Consider the following 6805-nt stretch of genomic DNA (forward strand, 5'->3'; position numbering starts at 1 on the left):
GACGCAGTGGTCATCCAAGGAAACAGTGCAGCAGATCAAAAACACATCATGCTTACTTTCCTTCAAAAACAGAAGATGTCCAGCAGTGCCATCATCTCAGAACTGGCAGAAACCATCGCTACAGGGGGAGTATGTGGCACTATCTACAGGGGAAGTATGTGGCACGATCTACAGGAGGAGTGTAGCGTCCATGGCCGCGGGCCGTCGGGTTTACTCACATCCTGACGCCCGCAGCCATGGATCCGTGAGCGCTGGTCAACATCTCCTTCCTAGGAGACGCCGGCGCTCACTTCCGCTTCGTTCTGCTGTAGGGAATGCGCGCACGCTCGTGCCCGGCCTTAAAGTGTCAGCGCGCGCACAAAGGAAATCGTCATCATCATCAGCTGCGATGATTTCCTGATCTATAAGAAGGCCCCAGGCCTTCTGATCCTTGCCTGAGCATTGTTAGTCTATCCCAGTCTGTCTTGCAAATGGTCCCTTAGTGTTTCCCCGTTCCAGTTGTTAACCGTACCCTGTTACCCGTTCCTGTATCCCGTATTGTTCTTGTTCCTGTGCCTACCAGTGTTGGAGTCGTGTCTACTGCACCTGCTGTCGTTTGCCACGTCCAGTGTCGTTTGTCACGTCCAGTGTCTTCTGCCTCATCCAGTGTCTTCTGCCTCATCCAGTGTCTTCTGCCACGTACATCTTCTGCTACATCGGATACTGCCCGCCACGTCTGGCGCTACCTGCCGCACCAGCCTCTATCCGTGCTGAAGCCACAGCCACCGTCTGGACTTGTTCAGGTACCCAAGCATTGCTATCTGCTATTAACTTTCGTGTAGACTGTGACCTGGCCAGCTGCCTCCCCGCTACGGCGGAGCGGCCTAGTGGGTCCACATACCCTGTGACTCTGACAAGGAGTAAGTGGCACTATATAAAGGGCGAGTATATGGCACTATCTACAGGGGAAGTATGTGGCAGTATCTACAGGGAGAGTGTGTGGCACGATCTACAGGGGGAGTATGTGACACTATCTATAGGGGGAGTATGTGGCACTATATACAGGTGGAGTAGAACGCACTATCTACAGGGGGAGTATGTGGCACTATCAAGAGGGGGCTGTGTATGGCACCATCTACAGAGGGTCTGTGTGGCATCATCTACAGGGAGTCTACAGTCATCATCTACAGGGGTGTGGCATCATCTATAGGGGGTGTGTGGCATCATCTACTGGTTTTGAGGATTTGAGGAAGCGACATCCACAAAATATCTGTGGTTAGTTCCCTAAGTTGTTTGGGACAACCTCCCTGCCGAGTTCCTTCAAAAACTATGTGCAAGTGTACCTAGAAGAATTTATGCTGTTTTGAAGGCAAAGGGTGGTCACACCAAATATTTATTTGATTTCGATTTTTCTTCTATTCATTGACTCTATTTTAATTCAAAAAAAAAAAAAAAAAACAATTAACATTCTATTTTTTCCGCAACTGCCTAAAACTTTTTCACAATACTGTATATTTTTAAAATTTTTGGGGGTGTTTTGTTATATGACTATACACTAAAAAAAGAATTAAAATATTATTTTTTTCCACTGGCCACTAGAGCAGTTATAATAGGCTGACACTTCCTGTTTGCTGTGCTCACTTGTCAGCTTTGCTGTAATTTGGGCAAAATTATCTAATTATCATTAGAGGGTGGATGATTTAATGACAGCGTTATTACACTGTTGTAGTCCTAGATAAGGCAGGATAGCAACACTGTATATAATATACACAGGCCCCGTATGCATCTCCCCTGTAACACCCTGGTCTCTGGGGGAGTGTACAATACCCCATTACTTACTGGAGACCGTAGTAATCAAATGACTCCCATCAATTTCAGCTGCTATATAGCCCACAAACCCTGCAGCAATGTCTATACAGGAAGGAAGTCTGTATTCCAATATGGCCACCCCTAGCACCCCTTAAAAAATAAAGTAAAAAATGAGTACATCAATTTAGGTTAATAAAGGGCACGTGTGACTTTTCATACTGATGACCTATCCACAGGATAGATATTCAAGAAATCAGCAGCACAGCCATATAGGTTTCACCAGCGGGAAAAGACAACTCCTCAATCATGGATGGTGCACGCAGCAAAGAATCCCAGTTCCAAGGGAAACAATCAATATGCAGATCGAAGAAAAGAACTGCAGCACTCGAGATAACCCAGTGAAGTGTATTTGATTTATTCACCAAAAAAACTTGCAAGTATTTTTATGCTTGGTGAATAAATCAATTAGGGTATGTTCACACGCAGTGACCAGAAATGTCTGAAAATACGGAGCTGTTTTCAGGCGAAAACAGCTCCTGATTTTCAGACGTTTTTGTAGCAACTCGTGTTTTTCGCTGCGTTTTTTACAGCCGTTTTTGGAGCTGTTGAGAGTCAATGAAAAACGCCTCCAAAAATGTCCCAAGAATTGTCCTGCACTTCTTTTGACGAGTCGTCATTTTACGTGCCGTATTTTGACAGCGACGCGTAAAATAAAGGCTCGTGGGAACAGAACATAGTAAATCCCATTGCAAGCAATGGTCAGATGTTTGTAGGCGTAATAGAGCCGTTTTTTTCAGGCGTAATTCGAGGTGTAAAACACCCGAATTACGTCTGGAACCACTGCATGTGAACATACCCTTACACTTCATTGAATTATCTCGAGTGCTGCTGTTCCTTTCTTCGATTTGCCTATCCATAGGATAGGTCATTAGTATGTGATCGGTTTGGGTCCAGCACCCAGAGCCTGCACCGATCAGCTGTTCCATCGGCCTCTGGGCACCGGATGTTATGCAGTGGCCAGTGTCAGAAGCAGATGGTTTTGTACACTGTAGAGCGGCCGTGCTGCAGTACTGAAACTCTGCTGCTATTCACTTGAATAGGGGCAGAGCTGCAGTACTGCAGCGCGGCCACTATACTGTTACCGAAGCTATCTGCTTCCGGCACGGACAACGGATGCCCGGAGGCAGCCGGAACAGCTGATGGGTGTCAGAACCACCTGTGGATAGGTCATCAGTATGAAAAACGCCCCATGCCCGGACAACCCCTCTGAGTCTAAAAACTCCCAATAATTATAAGGGGTTAAATCTCTGACACATAGAAAGGAGCTTTTAACTATAACGCTTTTCTGTTCATATATCAGTGAATATTACTGACATAAACATTGCGGCACTTACACTATCTCATGTATGCCCATACCAGTGTTATAACAAGCTTAGTGCCAATCTTTAACTCTTAGAAACAATAGGCAACAAGCCAATTCCATTTTATTAGATCTTAAAGCTGGCGAGAGCCAAACCACTGAATCCAGGTAATTCACCTAATAAAATGTGAAGTGTTGTAAAATATATTCATTCTCAGTATCCGGTTAATTAATAATAATAATGTCTGTTGGAATATCAATACTTCCCTACATGACTGGCTAATAAGCATGTGGAGGCTTTTTTGTCTGCCTCACAGGTTACAAATTTTCCTCTTTGCCGAGACACAAATAAACACCACAGTTTGTCTCAGAATCATTCCTGGTATGATGTTGAGATTGCATATTTACTGATGTCATCAGTGAAGCTGGAACTGGCGTAATGAATTACTATAACGCAGACAAACATATAGACAATACTTATAACAGTCCCTAACCTCATGTTCGTATATCAGATCTGCGGCCTGCGCCTTCTTGATTATTTTAATACAACAGTGCCACCTAGCAGGGTGCATCACATACAATAACTTGTTAGTGGTAAATCACTTTCTCCCTCAAGATTGACATTGCCATCGCGGACATTAAAAACAATATTTGATATCTTTCCCATTCACTCACCACAGCTTCATTCCCAATCATTCCAAAGTTTTACTACATGAGATTTGCAAAAGCATTTAAATAATTGTAGAACATGTAAAGCAATATACTAACATATAACATGTAGCGATATGTTCAGGCTTTGGGTAAATACATAACATATATAAATGAAGCCCTGTGTGTAATTCCTAGTCAGTACAATGCGCTTTGATTTTCTAATATTATATTAGAGACTTGCAAACTAGCATTATTCTGCAATATTTATATATTTTCTATTATCTATGACGTATTGACATAGTCCATAGTCCCTATCCTCATTTTGCTCATATAGTGGCATAGCTAGAGGGCAAGGGGGCTGGTGATGTATGTGGCACGAGCCACTTTGGCTTGGTCATAGTATTTAGATGCAGGACTAAACAAAATTTTTGCCCCTGGTGAGGGAAAACTTGCTACGATTTACACGCACAATCTCCCACGAATAGTCTATGGACAGTTTTTAAAGTAAACCTGTTACATTACCAGTATGTTTTTGGATTGATAAAATATACTAACTTTATTAGGAGGCTAAACTGGTCAAATTTTAACCCAGGGCACCAGTAATGCAAGGCAAATATTCGAACCCGTGGTACTCTGCTGCGATATTAAAGGGAAGCTACGTAGAAATAACATTCAGCATTTAATATTGGGTCACTATCTCTTTAAAAGCCAACAGACTTTTCTTAATTCTTAGGGTATGTGCACACACACTAATTACGTCCGTAAGTGACGGACGTATTTCGGCCGCAAGTCCCGGACCGAACACAGTGCAGGGAGCCGGGCTCCTAGCATCATAGTTATGTACGATGCTAGGAGTCCCTGCCTCTCTGCAGGACAACTGTCCCGTACTGTAATCATGTTTTCAGTACGGGACAGTAGTTCCACGGAGAGGCAGGGACTCCTAGCATCGTACATAAGTATGATGCTAGGAGCCCGGCTCCCTGCACTGTGTTCGGTCCGGTACTTGCGGCCGAAATACGTCCGTCAATTACGGACGTAATTAGTGTGTGTGCACATACCCTTAGAATCTCAAGTACTTTGTAGCACACTTGTCTACATAGTATATACAACCAGAGTATGCTACATCATTACGTCTGTATATGTTATAAGCGGCATATAACTGTAGTATTCTACCTACGGACTGACACATTGAAACTGTCAGGATATATTAAAACATGACATAATTTTATATCAGGCAAGGCATATCTAACACACACCCCCGCAGGACATTTGCAAATCCAAATAAAGCATAATTTGCAAAAATATATTTCATTATCCTGCACAATTTTCACTCTCAGTCCAGCTAAAAGCTTAATCACGAGGTTATTACAGTGTGTCACACAGATAAAGTAGTATAAGTAAATGTTATGTAAGTTACTAAGAAAGACAATTTTGCTCGCAATTGCTATTTAACCCTTAACAATCTGCACAACAACCGTGATCAGTCCTGCATCTTCTAAACCACCCTGCCGGCCTCCTTTAAATAGTGAAGAAGTGTGTTAAAACAGTGACAACTCCTTGAGCAAAATGATACCCGTATGTGTTTCCACGTGATCTGCCCCCAATACCATTTTAAGGGGAAATGGATCTCCTATACTGGTGGAAATACCACCCAGACTAGCATTCGAATTGAATTGCCATCTAAATGATGTTTTAGTATTTGACATCTGCAAAGTGCCAACTTTGCAAAGTCAAATACTAAAATATAATTTAGCGACATTTTTAAATGAAATGCGGTACTTATACATGGATGGAGGGTCATCACACTCTTGTAAAATACATTTTAGAAAGAAATAATCAGTCTAAATAGACCATTAATAGAGATTTCTGAATATAGAGAAGTGTTTTCTTCCAATGCTAGAAAATATAAAACTTTATCTGAGAGAACTTGATACACTGTATCCCACAAAGTCATAGCAGAAAAATACAATGCATTCTTTTTTGCCTCATTTAATAACCATGTGTTTCAAACTCTCTCTCCCAGCAAGATTATGGTAATGAACTGTGATATTTAAAATAATGCAAAATGTTTTTTATGTTTATCTAAACAGCATATTTACTGTATGATTGTTATATAGTTTTAGTTAAAATGTTACTTAATAATGATGCAGAATATACTGGTTTATAGTTCCCCTAGCAGCACATATAAGATAACTCACCTTAGTAAACAATCTCAGTGTTTGGTTTAGGACTTTCTTGCAAATCTTGTAATTAATAATCCAATGTCCTTTTAGTGTTCCTATTGCAAAGTGCAGTCCTGTCCTCAGTTTTGAGCTCCTTGGCTGTCCCTGGGGAAGTCAGTTGCAGGCAGAGTGTATAGAGAGGGAGGGCAGAGTTTGTATCTGACTGATTGATTGCCTGAGCAGGGGTACCTGCCTCCCCTTACTCCTCCTCCCTCCACCCCCACCTCTCTCTTTCTCTCTCATTTTTTTCTCTCTGGAGCTGCTGCTGGACACCTGCCACTGGATGTAGGTGTAGATGTTCAGCCATCCAGGGGACAAGGGGATGGCAGAGGTTTTATTCCCATATTTCTTTATTTTTTGTATTTGTTTTTGAGATGCAACACAATAGTTCTGTATGTATTAACAAAAAATCAAGTACAGTGACGTGAAAATATTATGATCTACACCAGGGGTCTCAGATTCGGCGGGGTACATGAGCCGCACATAGAAAAAATGTGACATTGATGGGCCGCATTACTTACTGATACAATACAAAGTTATTGTTAATCAATTAGTTATTCAAACTACTATAACAATATTACATTACTATAATAATACTACATTACTATAACAAAACTACAATACCACATAACTATAATAATACTACATTGCTATAACAATACCTCATTACTATAATAATACCGCTAGGTTTAAAATTAATGGAAATTTGCGAATTTACTCCACATGCTCCAGTTTTTTAGTTTAAGTGTCGCTAAATACAGTCTGGTTGCTCAGTTGGCAGCGT

At 41.6% G+C, this 6805-nt stretch overlaps 1 protein-coding gene across 1 annotated transcript in view; it reads right to left on the reverse strand.

The window, feature by feature from the left end:
* CHRDL1 (chordin like 1) overlaps nt 1–6157 on the reverse strand; it is a 65275-nt gene extending 59118 nt beyond the window's left edge. Inside the window, exon 1 of the mRNA XM_075835820.1 lies at nt 5998–6157. The gene's annotated coding sequence lies outside the window, so the exon portion shown is untranslated. The remainder of the gene's footprint in view (nt 1–5997) is intronic.
* Nucleotides 6158–6805: the final 648 nt, after the last annotated feature.

The sequence above is a fragment of the Rhinoderma darwinii genome, chromosome 8 (assembly GCF_050947455.1).
Source record: "Rhinoderma darwinii isolate aRhiDar2 chromosome 8, aRhiDar2.hap1, whole genome shotgun sequence".
NCBI lineage: Eukaryota > Metazoa > Chordata > Amphibia > Anura > Rhinodermatidae > Rhinoderma > Rhinoderma darwinii.